At 38.8% G+C, this 17,515-nt stretch overlaps 1 protein-coding gene across 7 annotated transcripts in view; it reads left to right on the top strand.

Annotated features, from left to right (window-relative positions):
• Positions 1-17,515, top strand: part of ATP2B2 (ATPase plasma membrane Ca2+ transporting 2) — a 360,194-nt gene that overhangs the window by 240,768 nt on the left and 101,911 nt on the right. The gene's annotated exons all lie outside the window — the stretch shown is intronic.

The raw sequence follows: 17,515 nt of genomic DNA on the forward strand, positions 1-17,515 counted from the left end.
CTTTGGCTGCTTTCCTTGAAGCCCCTTCCTTCTTCCTTTTCCATTCACCAGCAGAATAAGCACGTAGCCATGCATACCTCTTGGATTATGGTCCTTTAATCTTTTATATACAACAGGGAATCTTTTATTGCTTTCTCACTGAATTTTGAATCTGTGACTATTGATTCAGCAGGTGTTCAATTTAGGCATGAAAAGATAAAGGAGTCATTTGGTTTTTTAATCTAAGAAAATGTTATTTATTGCTATTATCTCATATAACTGGCCATGGTGGAATACTTTGGGGACAATATAAACAATGAATGATGCTTTACAAATTATTATTTAGTTTAGATTTTTTTTTTTGTCAGACATGAATGTAGAGAACCTTCATATTTTATTTTATTTGGTGGGAAAGGAATGTAAAAATAGGATTTTTACAGGTTTTAGCAAGAGGGGAGATGTGTCATCAGACAATTTTTTTTTCTTTTTTTTTTTTTTTAAATGTTATTATTTTGATACTGCACTTAAAATGTTTCTTTTCCCTTGGGGAAGTATGACACAGCTGAGATTCTGAGATAGTCTGAAAAGCTCAGTAGCACAGCCTGGGAAAATATGTTTGTGTTTTCCCACAGCACAGTATTTTATTCACCGGTCGCTATTTTCCCTAGGTTTTTAGGATTGTTTTCCTGGAAGGTTTTGCCCTGATTTACACAAGGAGAATAAATCAAGTTAGTGAATATCTTGTAATCCAGCTTTTTGAACACATTGTGAAGGTCTTCTACATTTTTGGAAGTCTATATTTGAACAGTTGTATAAATAAATCTCTTTCATTTTAAGATCAGCATATCATAAACTACTGCCAAGGATACCTTTGTTTTATTGGTAGATATCCTTTTTAAGAGTCCTAAATGTTGGAAAATGGACATATTAAGCTTGATTTTTACCTTGGTACAGTGGGGAGTATTTACACTTGAAATGGATTTGATGGCTTTGCCCAGCGTTCAGTAACCAGTTACAGAATAAAATATATAGAATATCCTGAGCTGGAAGGGACCCACAGGATCATCAATTCCACCTCCTGGCCCTGCACAGGACAATCTCAAAATCTCACCTGGTGCCTGAGAGCGCTTTAGACTAATACTGAGTTCAGTTCAACGAAGGTTTTACCAAGAAATAAATTATTCTGTTTTGTCTACACTTAAACCAATTTACTGAACAACATAAACTGTTCCTGGAGTTGCCCAGGATCATGGATTCAGACCAGACACGAGCCTGTCAGGAGATTATAGTTCTCTGAAAGGGCAGCAGCTCGAAAGCTTTATGTCTTGTGAAATGTCTGAATCTCACATTCATTACACATTGATCCATTTGTGCATTACTGTTTTAACGGAGAATATGGAAAAAAATCCAATATATAATATCCTTGCAGCAGTTTGAGTTATGCCCAATCTCATTTTGTTGAGGTGAGAGGGTAATATTGCCCATGGGATGTAATATGGAATCCCTATGCAGTGACTGGAAGAGGTGACAAATGTTCCCTTGGGAAGCCTGAAAACCCCGTATTTTCCTCTTCTGACTCTTCCCAGAATGAAAATAATTCTTTGAAATGTACATTTATTAACAAGGCTTATGTTTTTTTCTTGAAAAGAGTATATTTACTTCTGGAAGCACAACCTGATGTCAGGAAGGGGAGCTGACATGTCTTGCTAAGTCTCTGCTCTTGATCTTGTCCAGCTCCTCCATGCTCTTCTTTAAATGTTTCTCCAGCAGTTTCTGGATAAGTCAGTAGTTGTGCTGGGCAGTTTCCCTGGAAAGAAAATTTCTCTCTCTAGATGTTTCTTAATATTTTTTTTTCTTTCTTCTCCCTAAAAGTTGTCAGTATTTCATTCTGCTGGTCGATGGTAACATCAAAGACAAGGCTTGTGACAGGCAAGTTTGTCCCCAGCTCAACAGAAAGTCTCCTTTGGGTAACAAGATGCTATTTTTTGGTGCGTGGCTGTTTTATAGCATATGAGGTGCCTCCTCTTCCAAATTCTAATTTATTTTTTTTTTAAATTAAATGCATTGTCATTTTGAAAATGAGTCAACAAGACTGTTCTTTCCACACTGATTTGTTCGAACATCACTGATAGTAATCTGAGCTCGCCAATTTAGGGTTAACTTGAAAAACTGTGACCACCTAAAGTGACAGTTTTCTTTGTAGGATTAAGGGATGAAAATAAGAGACACAGTGCTGGGAAGACACAGTGGCAGGGAAACACCACTTTGTGTATTTTTTTAATGTAGTCTACATATACACTGCCTTTATATCTAATATATTTATATCTGCCTTTCATATATCCTCAGCTTTTATCTGCCAGTGACCTTACTAGTTAGTATAATAAGTTAAAGTCACATTTATTTTCTAGAATTAATATAACTCTTTCTTTTTGGGCTCCTGAAACCTACTTGTAACTTTTGATGCAGTAACAGAATTAGCATTTAAGTGTTTTCTGCAACTTGAGTGCAAAATATTTGTCCTGATGCTTGTGAAGGAGGAATACATTATCAAATCTACACATCCAAAAATATTAGATTGCATGAACTGCTTCAGGAACCTTGTGTAAGGGAATAGTCTCATGCATGTACTGAATGCATCTTGCTGTATAAAAGGCAGCTACGAGCTCACAAGTTCATTTTCCATCTGTATTTCTTAGATTAGCTGTTTTTTCCCATTTTCAGCTATTAGTGTTCAGACATCCCCAAATTTAAGTCCTTCAACTGTAGCATAATTGCATTTCCAAACATCTACAACACAGTCTGGTATTATCTTGAGGAGAGTAAGTAGATTATTGTGCCCCAGTCGCACTCAGTTGACACTGGTGGAAACAGTTGTCATTTCTGTGGTTTTGAAGCAGCAGTTGTGATATTGCTCAACCAACCCGAACTGGAGGAGTAATAATCTGCTGTTGGAGTTTCTGTTCTCCTACAATTCTTCATTTATGATATGGATGTAAAATCTTGGAAAACCTGCTTTCATTTTCTGGTGCAATCACAAAATCTGATCTGGAGGAATCACTAGATAATTGTGCAGTTTTACTTCTTCTCCAGAAGCCACTTTAGTTCTTTTATTTTCATATTTCTTAGCAAGAGTGAAAGTGTCAAGAATGTTGTTCTCAGAAGTTGTGCTGGAGTTTTTTTTATGATCTGCTTTGTATTCCATTTCACCCTCTGACAGGCCATTAGAAGCAATTGAGAACTTCTGCATAAGTTATTGTCAGCCCTGTGGCAATTACTGCTCTCATTACTGATCCACATGGAATCAGTTTTCCACCCTTTCAAAAAAGTGCAGAACTGCTGCTGTGTTTTAGCAAATGAATATTGAGAGAAAATTCCCAGTGCAGATGTAACCTCTGCTACAGTGAGGATCACACAGGGGTGTGGCTGAGGCAAGGTAAAAATACTTGGTTCCTCAGACAAAACCCTTGTGTGTCCTGGGTGAATGGATTATAGACTATTCCCTGACCATGCCAAGTAGGGGCCCTGTGGTATATAAAGAGGATTTAATTAACATATGATATCCTGGCTTCTTTTTTGTTTGTTTGTTTTTGTTTGTTTGTTTGTTTTGGGGGGAGTTGTTTGTTTGTTGTTGTTTTGTTTTGTGGTTTTTTTTTGTTTTGGTTTGGTTTTGTTTTTGTTTGGTTTTTTTTGTAATGTAGATTAGAGTTAGTCCAGGACTTAATTTGAAACATTTGCCTTTGCATATCAGTTTATAGTGAAATAATTTTTATATACCATTTTTAAAAAAATATCAAGTGCCCTGGTTTTTTTTTTGTATGAAAAGAAAGAGTTGCTTCATGAGGTCAAGTGTTGGTCTCAAACCATTACATTGCTTGAGGAAAGGAAACATCCTTTAGGTAGGAGTGCTTAGACTCAGTCAGAATTCCACCAAGGGAATGGGAATTGGAAGAGCTTCTCTTGGTTGCTCTCAAATCTCTTATTTTGGCTGTAGATCTGCAAGAATCTCCTCCCTGGTGGGTTGGTGGGTTGTGACCATCTCCACACAGTCTGCCCAGCAGGACTGTCCTAGTTTGTCACATCCCCCCATCCATAACCATGTGAACTACCTAAAAATTTTCAGAGTCTTCTGCTGACACCTCCTGAGTCCTCCCCCCTGTTTCTCTCTTCAGGCCTTACATCACATGTAGCTCTTATTCCCTGGCCATGAGAAATGCTGATGTCAACCCCTGCCAGTTACTTGCTGCTTCCATGAATGTAACAAACCTTTTAACTGTTCTTCCTTGAACTCTGTTTCCTTATGTGGATTACAAAGAGGGAAGAAGTTAGCCTGAGGTGAGATGTTTTAACATCCCACTGTTTGGTGTGAAGCCCTGGGCACGATATCTGTTTGCCAGTGTACAGCTTTTTTTGCAGCTTAAGGGTGGGGAAAAAAAAGGAAAAGTTGTTTTGGTCGAGGCAGTTTCTGTTAAAATTCCGAAGGCAAAGCTCTGTCTTGAAAACAAAGTTCAGTGAGTAGTTACATTGCTTGATGCTGCTCAGCAGAACTTTGCCTGGGTTACCTCCCCCTTACTCATGCAACAAGTTGATGAACCGGAAAAAATACAGGAACAGGACATGGTCCCCTGAAATTTGGTCCTCCCAAACCTCTTGTTTTAAGCTGTTGGTGGTATTGATACATTGCTACTGCTCAGGGCTGTGGCTGAGGTGCCTGCAGGTATTGTGGAAGGAAGTGGAAAAAGTAAAAATTCTGTTCATATTATAAAGAATATATATATATAAAAGAATATATATATATGAAAGAATATAAACAGTTGACAACAAACCTCTCTTTCTTAGTTAGGACTGAAAATACTGAATTTAATACCAGCTAGTTTGAATTTCTTTCTAGGGTATAGTCTGTACTGATGTACATTAAAAAACAATAACAGTGTTTCCACCAATTTGGATCAACCCAGTCCTCCTCCCTGCCAGTTCCCTACCCTGATGCAAATTGTGCTAGAGCAGAACAGCTACAATAGACTGCTGGGCTTCAGCCTAAGCTAGAGTACAGTGCCATGTTATAAAGATATGATGCTTGTCCTAATTCCCCAGCACTCATTGTGGGTATTCTGGAATCTCTAGGACTGAAAAAACCCGGTGTAACAACAGGTAATTAAGACATTGCTCCTTCAAAACCTTTCTAAGTTCTGTTCTCGCAGACAGTATCTTTTTGGGGTTCCAGTTCTCAGCTTTCCTTAGATCAGTTTGTGGCTTTGCTCCTTTTCACATGACATCTAGGCTTCTAAATGGAATTTCCCCCTGATGACATATAGCAGACGTTCAAGGATCCACTTGCACCCAGGGGAAAATAAGAAATGCCACCTTTCTAATAGAGCTCTAAGGTCATGTTAGCAATTCCATTAATCCTTCTGTATTTGCACATGTAAGCAGCTGAAGTATCTCATCCAGCTTTTGACCTTTAACATAATTTGTTTTTTTTCTTTATTTTTGTTTATTTGTTTATTTGCTTTTTTCTTATTTTTAAACAAATGTTAGTTCTTCCCCGCTATTGCCTATATTTCCAAATCAGCCAAAATCTTATACTGGTTTATTTTTATCTTCAGATTCAGGTGCAGGATTTGTCTGCTGCTCCTGCACACATTTCTCTCCATACAGAGAAATTCGACCTCCATTGGAGGGTGCAAGTAGAAACCTCAGCCTGCCCTGCTGGCTCAGCAGGTCCCAGTTCTGTTCAGAGTAAGGGACAAAGCAGAGGGGGGATAAAACCCAAAGCCAGCCTTGGCACTATCACAGGAAATAGTGACCTGTGGGCAGCTCTTAGAGGTTAATTTATCTGATTTCTTGGTATGCAAGAGTTGCGTGTTCCCTTTCTGTTCGGAAAGAAAGCAAAGCATCATTTCCAGCTTCCTCACAAAGACCAATACTGGGGTTTGCAGGGAGAGCTGGGCAGTCTCTGTGATTCAGACAAGGTGGGAAAGGAAGGAAAAGACCCTTTCTGTGTTGCCATGCACGTCAGGAAAACTTGACCATATATTTCATAAAATTCTTCTTATTTTTTCTCCAGTTTTTAAACTGCGATTTTCTTCCCTTTGGTTTCTTGCCAACAATTGTGACAGAACCACATTCATTTGAGTATTTTTAGGTAGATGATATTTGGCATTGCTCATTCAGCATCCAATTCTCAAAAATTTTCTTCCCACTCTCACAGAAACACTTTTCTTTTTTAAAGTTATTGCCCAGATCATAAACTTCTTATGTTCTCTTTCCAAGAACTATAATGTCTTAGTAGACAGATTTTTTTTCTTTTTTTTTTTTTTTTCTTCTTTCTGGGGATTCTAGAAATCTTACATTTTTTTTTTTTTGTGATGAAACGAGCTTATTCTTAAATTATTCTTAAATAAACACCCCAAATGCCTGCTGGGGAAACCTGGAAATAGATTCCTGTGTACGTAAACACACGTTGGCACGGGAGCAACACACAGGTGTCCTTTGGGCAGGAAGCAAAGTTGGATCCAAAACACATCCCAGGATTAGCTCTGCAGGAGCTCTGCCATCTCATCTGGTGTGGGGAATGGCACTTGTTGTCGTGAAATTCTGTGGTGGCAGTTACAGTCCCTTCCTGCCAAATGTGAACAGGTTGGGTTTATTGTTTTTATCTTTAATAATATTGACCATTTGTGTTGTTTTAACCCTAAAAATGAGCACTAGTAAACCTAGGTATGGCTCAAGAGTTCATTTAAACAAGGAATACCCCTGTGCCCCCTTTGCTTAAATGACCCTGGGGAATAAACTGTCGTTTCAAAAAAAGGAAAAGCACTGATTACTGAGGAACTTTAACCAAATTTAATTAAGCTGAATTAAAAGTAGCCTGAGATGAATAACCACGTGAAAGTCTCGTGCCATCCTCTGAGGAATTCAGTTCATTTACTTCCTAGTGAGACACAGTGAGCACAATTAAAGAAAAGCAAACTGTTTTAATGCAGCATTTGCCAATTTTTGCCTTGTCTTCGCCCACATCTAGGATTTCATCCTACATTTCCCTTAGCATTTTAATTCAGGAGGGTTACCTGCATGCATAATGAAGCACATTCATTTTTTAAATCCTTTGCCAGACTTTTTCATACCAAGAGTCTTGCAGGGCTGATTTAAGATCCTGGGACACAAAAGGTTCCACAGGAAAATATTGCATGTATCTCCATGTCTCTAAAAATCTACCTCCTTTCGTTAATATGCACTTAATCAATTTGATTAATGAGGGCAAGATTCAGAAATGAGTCAGCTGAACAAAGCTAATTCTCTAGGCTTTGTGGTAGTTTTAGATCTTAATCTTTCTTTTTAAAATAATTTTGCATACAGTAAGGTAGATTGCCTTAAAATACATAAACATAGGCAGCATAAAAATCTAGTTTGTAAGGCAATCATTAATGTTATTTTGCAAATCTCCTAGAATCAAAGCAGTGCATAACATTAAACAACTGTAAATCTTTTGCCAGCCCTCCCAGTTCTGAAGCCAACACTAAGGTGAAACACTGATTCCACAACTTGGGTGTGTACACCTTAAAAAATATCTTAAGTAATATTTTTGCTGCATTGAAGATCTGTCATCTCTCTAAATCCTCTCCATTATGCAAAATACGTTAGGAGAAAATATGAAGCCTTCTTAAAATAAGATGAGCTGAGATTCATTCATTTTAATACTTTGCAGTGATTTGAATCCCAACTTTCACCATATTTCAGGACCTGGATCAGTACAAAGCAAACCAACCCAACACTCCCGAGCAATTACTAAAAATATTTTCAAGACTTTGCTGCAGATGCTGAAAACAACAATAATTAGCAAACATCTCCAAATCTCTCTCATATCTCCAGAGGTGAAGGGAACAGCTTGTCCTGTAATCCTCACTGTCAGTGTCAACTAATCACCCCCTGGCACGGCAGGGAAATCTCGCTGCCACTTCCGAGCTCCTGATCTGTGCTATTTGCAGGCTGGAAACACTGCTTTTCATTTTGCAGGCCTGTCAGCCTTTTTTTCTAATGCAGTATAACATATCAAAGCAGCTACTTTGGGGGGTTTTAGTTCTAACTTCATTTTAGCCCTTAGTTAGAACAGATTCAGAGTTACACCCCCCACGTTTGTCTCAGAGCGCTTTCAAATGACGTTGTTTTGACTATAAAAACCTGAAGTGTGTGTACAATTCCATAAGTCTGCACAGAGTGTGTTACATAATGTTCTCCAGGCACTGAGAAATCAATGGAAAACCCTGTTGTATATCAGAGGGTATAAGGGCCATGCAGCCTTAAGAGCTGATGTGTCCTAATAGGAATCCTTTATTGTCTTTGCTGCTGAACAAATCACACTGATCCAGCTGTCACTGCACCTGAGGCTTTCACTGTGCTGTCCAGGGAGGAGAATTCTCAAGAGAAGATGAGCTATTAGAAAATAGCATTTTTTATATAAAATAGATTAATCTCAAAAGTATAGGTTGTTTTCAGAGTTATGAAAACACAGCTTTGGAGGAGCGTCATTGCACACCCTCTAATTCTCTCATCGTTCTTCATAAAAATTAAACCACGAGATTCCCAGAAGGATTTTTAAAACCAGTCTAAACAGTCTATCAGTACAAGGGATGAAGCAGTTGGCAGCCTGGAAAAGAAGAGAAAAGGAAGTATTTGCCCTTTTAAAAACAGCTTGTCCTGCCAGAACCCCCCGTTTAACCTCCCTCCTCCCCAAGCTCGGATGAGGTGAAGCAGCATATGGCTTCTGGTGACATTACCCCAATCTGTTTCCTTAAAAAATTTAAGTTCTTTAAGAATTTACTTGGAAAAGAATCTTCCTTTTTAATTCCTGCCCTAAGTCCTACTTCAATGCGTGGTCTAAATATTCAGGAGCAGAAAGGAGAACAGGTCTCGCTGTCACCAATCCTTGTCTGAGGCCGTGTTCACCGGGAGAAGGTTGTGCCCCTTTGGGTTGGCATTACCTGGGTAGGCCCTTGAATTTCTGGACCAGTTTTGCTTTTATTTTCCAGATTGAAAAGAAGGGACAAATTTAGGTTGGAGGCTCCAATATTGGATGAACTGGTGAGAGTCCTGGATGATGTGTGGTCATGGAGAGCACCCTGTGGGGCTGGGGCTGGTGTTCAGGTGCAGCTGCCAGACCAGTCAGGGTACAAACTGAACCTGTAGGGCCTTTCCTGGGGCTTTGCACCCCTGTGCCTGAGATAATGCTCCTGGAGAGAGCACAAAAGCTCAGACAATGTCCCAGCAGCCATCTCTGGTGGTGCTCAGCTGGATTGTGCTGGGGTAGTGATAACCCTGGCTATGCTGGCGGATTTATGCAGATTTATGCAGGCTAGATCTGTAGATCTGGGGAGATGACATCCTTTTGGCTGGCTCTGTGGGGTGGTACAGGGGTGCTCTGCAACCAGGGACCAGGGGAAGGTGATGCAGGGGCTCCCCTGAGCATCATCCATGTACCCAGTGACAGGACAAGCCTTGCTGGCCGTGTTTGCGTCCTGTGCAGAGCAGCAAAGCTGGGTTTGCTTTGAGCTCCCAGCACTCCCTACATGAGGAGTGTGGTGCTGAGGGGAGTGCTGGGTGTATAAATCAGAGAGCACTCCACTCTCTGTTCCTACTTAATCCCAGCCTGGTGACAGCATCCAAAGGCAAACAAGAAGAGGTAGGAGACGAGAAAACCAACTTAGGGATCTTGGAGGTGGTTTAGTCTGTCCTCACTCTCAAAAGCAATATCAGCAATACTTAAGCCCTCCTGGACAGCCATTTATCTTACTTATCTTTAAAAGGTTCCAGTGATGGAAATTCTGTGTCTTCCCTGGATAATCTGTCTGAGTGTCCAGGCAGTGAGGCAGTAATTCATGGTGTATAACTAAGATGTCTTTTGTAAGAATTTAAACACATCACTGCCTTTTTATGTTTTACATGGATGTGAAGACCAATTTGTGGTTTTATATTTCCAACCATATTTTCTCTGCTCAAAGACAACTTGATTATAAATACCAGCACGTAGTTATTTGTGGAAACTTACCCAGGTTTTTCAATAGAAATTTGAGCAACATGTCAGCAGTACAGAGGAATACAAATATTACACTGAATTTGACAAAGGGAGCCAAAATATTATCTTTAAATTATTTACCAGGTGTTCAAAAAAACCAAACAAATTCTCTCAAACAGATGAAAAAAACAAAAGCTCTGAAAACATCTCTATTGTCAAGAGTTAATAGCTTATAAAATAAAATAAGATTCAAGAATACTGAATGTTTTGTTATCTGATTGTGAATTAAAAATCAGTTTAAATTTAGCAGCTCTAAAATCTCAATTATTTGTCAAATTTGCAAAATCTGTTAATGATGTTTTTTAACACAAAGCATTTTTGGATCAGGTTCTGGGATTGCTTTACAGTTTCAAAGGAGGGTGCTGGTTGCCAACCAGTCTGCAGGAGTCCAGACAAACCATGCTACAACCCAAAGTCTGCATGTGCTTGTGGTTCCTGGCTGTTGCTGGGTTTGATTTAGAATGAAAAATTATTAACTGGAAAAAAAAATGTTTAAGTACAGATGGCTGAAACAAAGCAGAAATCCCTTTTTGAACAAGAATGCTGTGATGACAAGGTGGGTGTACAGCATTTTGCTGCTTTTCTTTCTTCCCAGATATCTGTAATCAGGTACTGAACTGGGACCTGGGGAGAAGACTCTTAAAATCTTCAAACTGTAGATGCAGTTGAGGTTTTCTTTTAAAGTTTAATCAGGTGGAGAATAGAACAGGCTCCCACCCTGCTGAGCTACAGCTACAGGAATAAAGCACAGACAAGTGAGTGTGGGGTGTTACAGTCCCCATCTCTTAGATCTAATGCAGTAGAGTTAATACCACTTTGTAATTATATGCATCTGTGGGCACCTATACATATATATGTGTTTATATATATGTGTGTGTTTATATATATATATGCATATTTTCATGTATACATATATACATACACACACAAACACATATATCTCCTATCAGAAAAATAACAATTTTAACAACTAATTTCAATTTAATTCTGTTTTGTGTAAGTTCTGCCTTTTTTCTCTAGGATATGCTGCTCCTCTTGTTTCAGTTCAGTATGCATAATTAATATGCAGGATATATAGAATGTGCATTCTAAACAGAGATTATCCCCGTTGCCTGCAGCTTTAGCTTGCTTTGGATGTATCTGCGTTAACATTTTTGTTTGGATCCAGAACATACCTCAGAAATCTCTGTCCCCAGTGAATAAGCTGTGGTTCACATTACAGGATGATTTTTGGGGAGTGAGCGAACTGGATGTGCATCCAGAGGGGATTTCATCCCATCCTTTGGGATGAAACTAAACAGAAAAACACAGTCCAGAAACTCGTTTCCTTAGCACATAGATTTGCACTGTGAAACTTCTTTTATAGGGCCATGCTGGTGTTGATTAAACTTTTTAATGCCTTCTGCTGCAAGACATTATGATACAATGTTTAATCTTTTACTGACATGATTTTTCACCTCTTAAAGCTTTATAGCAGAAATGAAGACGAGAAATTTGATGGGAGTAATAAACACTCCAGTTTAGGAGAGGGTTTTGTGGCTGAGCTCTGCAAATCTTCCCTGTCTTCTTGGGGCAGGTTTTCTTGTTCTCATGGGTGTGTCTGATGAGTGGGGCAGCAGAAGAGGCTGTGGTGTTCCAGGAGTTGGCTCTGGAGCACACCACTGGAGCCTGAGCTCAAAAGGCACAGCTTGGATGCTCTGGTTTATGCTGTTTCCTACCCGTGCTAGTTGCTTAAGCCACTCAGCTGCAAATTTTCTTAATTAATGGCTTTCCAGCTCTGGTCTGTGGACCTCTGAGAATCCAAGAATTACTGTGTAGGGGCCTATTAAATCAGTAACCTTTTCTTGGTAACCTCTCTCTGCAGGGCTTGTAGGTTGGAAGGAGTTGACAATTACTCTCTAAACGGTCTAGGTGTGTCATCACTTCATCCCCTGCTCCACTTGGTTTTTTTTTTTAAAAGCTCTGGTGAAACATTTGTCAATATTTCCAGGCAAAGGCAACTCTTTTCAATTTTGTCTCGCAATTTTTTGGTAGTATTTCTCTTACATACTCTAAAATAATACTGGTTAGAACATCTTGTTTTAAAGCACCAAAAAAAAAAGGGGGAGGGGAGGGAAACATTTTTGGAAGCAAGTACATTTCATTTATATTAGAGCACAGCCAAAGAGTGATGGAACTATACAAGCATCCATTACTCAGGCAGATGCCACCCTAAAAACCTTCTTCAGTGATTTGCTCTTTTCATCCTTCTGCTTCAGACAGAAAGAGAAAAGGCTCTGTTGATAAGCACTTGGTAGCTGAAGCATGAATAAGACAGACAGCTCTCCATCTGATTATGTATTTATGAATTATTTGTTGTTCTCTGTCAATGTTAAATGTTTTTCATAGGTCTATTTAAAGCCGAGTGCCTCCATGAGAGCTGGTTTGCTGTTAAGCATTTATTTATTTTCACGGGTTTCTCTGTTTCTTGGTGCTTTCAGTGATCTGTGATGAGAGTGGGAGCTGAGGAAATGTTACAATCCTCCTCTCCATCCAGCTGTATTTAGGAAGTACTGGAAGATGTCAAGGATTGCTACATGAGAAATGGGAGCATTCTGCCTGTTTTTAGAATCCAACTGCAGCTTTAGCTTTCTGACGTGCTTGTACAGAGCTCCAAACTTAGCAGGTTTTCTTGATTATATATATTTTTTTTCTTCAGCCATTGATGTTTAGGAAGGCTCTTCTAAGACAACTTTATCCCACTAGCTGCAGTGTTCCCTATGCCATTTTTTTCTTAGAGCAAGGTTAGAATTCTAAATCAAACTTAATTAAACTTTTCCAAGTGAGTAAATGTCAACATATGGGCAGCCACTTCACTGCTAATATCAAGCTAAAAACTTCTAATTTCTTCCTATGGGTTTTATTCATAATGATTTGTTTGCCTTGGCACAGTAGCCTATTCCAAGTGTGGTCTTAAAACATTTGATCATGAAAAAAGGCATTTCTTTTCCTCCTTATTTCCCCCTGAATTAGCCAATGCCATTTATATCAGCGTTCCAGTTAAGCAAATCAGAACTCATGCAGTTCTCTGGAATCCTAGTTCCCTACATTAATTCAGTTTATTGCATACATCTTTCAAACTGAGTTTGTCTTTCACATTCAGCTTTGTCATAGTTAGGACATTTAAATAATATGACTTGAAAGGGATGCCTCGTTTGTGCTGCGTGTTCTGCATTGCTGTAAATTGGTTTGCCTTGTTGTTAATGCAATACAGACCTAAAACACTTTTCTGGTAGAGCCAAAGCCACTGAGTTACCTCCAGGTAGGGTTTCTGAGGGCATCAAGGCTGGATGCTAAACAGGATTTCACAGCAAAGTATTGATATGTAATTTTATTCTGCATTGGAACTGAACTGAGGGCTTTTAGCTTTTTTTTTTCCCCCATGAAAAGCCCTGAAAAAAGAGCCTTAACTGAATGACCAAGCAGGATTGTTTAAGAGTAAGACCACGTGCACCTTGTCTGCATTCCTGCAACAGTGACATACATTTGGAGAATTTTGTAGCTCTATTTTTATCTATCCTGGATGAATACAAAGAAACCTTCAACCTTAAGTAGAATTTTCCTTGTGGACGTTGGTATTTGTACTGAAATGAAAAGCTATGTCAGAATCAATTGCTGATGACAGATGTATTTTTTCGGTTGATTTAAATTTTTTTCAATATCTCTGTAGAGACAGTTAAATATTAATAAGTATCTCTTTTTTTATGGAATAGTTATAGGTCATATTAAAAGATATACAAGCTGTTTGTAGCTTTATCTTTTCTAGAGAAGGTCACTGTTAAAATTATCCCAGCACAGCCTTCCAAGTGCAGACAAAACTCTTGCTCTGTGGAATTTATTGTCCTGTGTTGGGACCCTGAGTTTTTGACTCACAGTCTTTACTTCTCTCAGTTAAGCCCTAAATTATTACTTACTTACAGAATTTAAGAGCATTATTATTTAAAAGATTACTTAATTATTTTGTTGGGGGTTTTAAAATAATTCTTTACTACCTCATAGGTTTAGTAATGCCTGTGAAGCTGTTTATGGTTATTTATTATTCTGGGGGTAAATATTCTTGATGCTGTGTAAAAACACTTGTTCTGCAAATTCTTACTGGGTTGCAGATATGTAAGTGACTGCAATTGCTCTTTTCTAAGTGTTTTGATAAAGACATGTTACACTGATTGTTTTATAAGATGCAACCTTTGTTTTTACCATATTCTAAAATGCTTCTAGATTATTCAAGGTTGCATTAAAATTTTAATACACGTTATCTTTTCTAAATCTTCCCTGTAATAAACTTCTGGATTCTTAGTTTCCTACTTTTCTGGCCAGGCATACAATCAGTCTGTCTGTCTTTCTGACTCTCCCTTTCCCCTGCTTCCTTTGAACCCCTCACATTTTGAATGAGAGAGAACAAGGGAGGTTTTTTCTGCTCATCCAACAATAGTTGGGAGTTTTTGTGTCAATTGGTATTTTTGTTGCAAAGTGGAAATCTGGTTTTGCTCCACTGTATCAAAACTATCCATTCTATACTGTTCACCACAAAAAGTGTGCTTAGTGAGCAAATTCCCAACTGGATGTCAGGGATAAGGAATGACAGAGGAATGACTTAAGTTCAAGAATTCAGGAACAACACATTAAGAAATTGTAAAATGCAAAATGTGCACATTGTGTCATAGGGGACCTGCAAATTAAATAATTATTTCGTAATGTAAAGTGACCTTCATCTGGTTTCTACAAATCTCCATTGGACTGAAAAAAGAATTAAGTCCTCCAGATACCTTCCCTTCATTAGAGTTGTGAAGATCACCCACAAAACTGGGTTGCTGTTAAATATTGCTCATTAGGTAGATTTCCAGGTTGCCAAGCACGACTTAACTCTCCGCTGGGGATGTGAGGTAATGAGTTAGAACTTTGGGATGAATTAAAAACATCTTCTCACATATTTCCCAGAAAGAGATTCTCCAGAAATATTAAATTCTCTAAGTAGAACTCAGCTAGGACGTGACCTTGCAGGTGTGGTTGAATAACTGCACTTGACTTCTTGTTAATAAACACAGAGAACAACTTTCAAGGTCTGATTCTTTACATTTGAAAGCCGTGTTTTACCTTTTGAATTTGTGGTTATATTTAACAGACATCTCTAGCTCTGAGCAATATTCAGTAAAACTGTAGCAACCCAATGTCAAGATTTTTCCCTTGCAATCCCTAAGAACAGGACTTGTGACGAAAATTCCCATTTTTGCCCTTCTCTACTTTTTCTGTGGCAACAAGAGGAAGTAAAACTGAGTGTAAATATTACAGAAGCAGCTGCTTGGTCCTTGTTCTCTTCCGTTGCCTTTGGTGGAGTGAGGATCCCATCCTTTTGAGTGATCTTTCCAAAACACATTTCCTTGGAGGGGCCAGGCAGAAGAATCATGCTCAACAACATCTCTTGAAGTCGAGTACTTTAATTAACATTTCTCTGCTTGCGAATGTTTGTGATCAGGCTGAGGAATGGGTGAATATATATGCTTTCAGGGCTTACAGATTTGTTTCCTTGCATAAATATGTTGAAAACGTGTAAATATTTAATATTGAGCTCTAAAGTTGACAGTTACATAACTAACCCACAGGGACAGGATCTCTTTTTCTCCCTCCCCGCCCCCACGGAGTCCTTACATAACGAACTGATGCATCACAAAGCGAGGAATTCTAATACTGTTTTCACATATGTAGCAAGAAAATCACTTTTTACTGAATGTTAAAGCCCCCTAAACCTGAAATGTGTGTGGTTTAAGCATCTCACACTTGGAAATCCCTTCTGTGGGGCTGGTTGCAGAACCAAACGTGGTTTTGGAGGGCACAATCTGACTTACTGCAAGGATCTAGAAAATGCTTTTCACGGCTGAGTCAGTCCTTGGAGAGTGTGAGAGAGACAGAAATCTTTGCTTTTTTTGAGGTTCATGTGATTTCTGGACCTTTGCTTTAGCTGTGGCTCTGTGGTGACACTGAGCTGTGCCAGCCAGTGGCCTCACTGCTTTCACTCTGCCCTTATGGAAGTGATTCAACATCTCATGATGCAGCGTCACAGGGAGGATTTGGGGCAGGAATATCATTAGCTAGCAATCACTCCTTGCACTGATTTTGTGGCAAATGATCCAACACGACCAGGAATTCGTAGAAATAAATATTACAACATCCGTTGCGCTTTCAAAAAACCTCGTTAACGAGAGGAGTTTATTATATTTATTGCATAATTTTTGGTTATTCCTTTTCTTACACGGCTAAATACATTTGACAAAGTCAGTAACATCACTGGTGATGTTGGTAATAAGAGCCCAGCTCTAGTAATGAAAAAGCTGTAGCTCAGAGCTGCTCAATTTGCTTCAATAAAATCAGCGCTGCAGCTGCGGCGAAGGAAAAATGTCTTTAGAGAAAACGATTAAATAAAAAGTTTCTATCATGGGAACCGTTGTCTTTCTGATGACAAAACCAGTTTGACTGACTAAAAAAAATTACCTCTGGGGGCGTTAGGAGATTTTCCTGGGGAATTTAAATGCCACAAGGTATTCTCGGCTTAAAAATAGAAAAGTGTAGGTTGAAATGAGTAGCTGAGAGGTAGGTGCTGTAGGTTGGGACTGAGGAATACAGATGTTCACAGATTCTGAAAAATGTACTTTTTCTGATTTAAAAATTACTGTGCTGCAGCTGAAGATGGTATAGTTTGTAATTATAATCATTATGTTATTCAAAGCAGCTGTAAGAATCTCTCCTGTAGTCGAAATTTTAAGCAGGTATTCTTTTTAGCTGCACTGTGCCTGTGTGCTTCCTTCTGTATTTGCCCAGATTTGGTTGATTTTATAAGAAACATATATTGAAATGGTGTCTATGATATTAAAAGCATTCCAGTTGCCAACAGGACATGAGCCTGGGAATTTGTCAGATGATGCTGTCTGGCTATTTGTGGCCTTTTTCTATTTTTTTTTTCCTTTCCCCCTTTCTGGCTTTTACTGAATTGAAATGATTGATAACACCAAACAAATTATTTTCTCCTGCCAGATACAGTGGTGCTTCTTGCTCATTGTCTTCCTGAAGTGCTTTAACTTGCTTCTGTGTATCCTCCTCTCCTTTCTCACCTTCCCCTTTTGGCACAAGTGCCTTCAAGTTTTTTCGTACAGTTCTCTTCCCCTTTAAAATATCCTATGCTTTGCTTCCTTGTCTTTTCCCTTCTAAACCTTTATATACAATTAAAATACTGCTAATGTAGAGTAGGTTTCTCAGGCTAATTTTTAATTAACTGGTAATTAGGTACATAAACCTCTTGGGCAGGTTCTTGGGCAGGTTTTGAGCCCATAGTTCCAGGTTGCTGTAGCCTCTGATGAGATGGAAACCCAGGTTGCTGTGATTTCAGATCACAGAATCATAGAATCAGCTGGGTTGGAAGGGACTTCCGAGATCATC

This window comes from Manacus vitellinus, unplaced genomic scaffold, assembly GCF_001715985.3.
Source record: "Manacus vitellinus isolate BGI_N305 unplaced genomic scaffold, ASM171598v3 scaffold_77_pilon, whole genome shotgun sequence".
Lineage (NCBI taxonomy): Eukaryota > Metazoa > Chordata > Aves > Passeriformes > Pipridae > Manacus > Manacus vitellinus.